Below are 314 nucleotides of genomic sequence, written 5' to 3' on the forward strand. Positions count from 1 at the left end.
CCCCCGACACGCTCTGCTGCTCTGCGCAGTGTTCCCGAAAGGCAAAACCCAGACTCTCCCCGGACGCCCCGGGGCCTAGGAGCTTGAGTAACACGATTTATTTCAGGAGAATCGGGCCGCGGGGCTTCTCCGACGGCGCGGACTGCCGGTCCCCAGTCCCGCTCCCGGGCGCTCTCCGGGGCCACCTCCCCGAGGAGCCTGACCTCCGCTCTCTGACCCCGCGGAGGCCCGGTTCCCAGGGACGCGCCCCGCCCCCAAGATGGCCGCGCCCGTGGGCCGCTGAGACCCGCAGCAGCCGCGCTAGCCGTTCTCGT

The sequence above is a fragment of the Crocuta crocuta genome, unplaced genomic scaffold (genome assembly GCF_008692635.1).
Source record: "Crocuta crocuta isolate KB4526 unplaced genomic scaffold, BGI_CrCroc_1.0 scaffold2055, whole genome shotgun sequence".
NCBI lineage: Eukaryota > Metazoa > Chordata > Mammalia > Carnivora > Hyaenidae > Crocuta > Crocuta crocuta.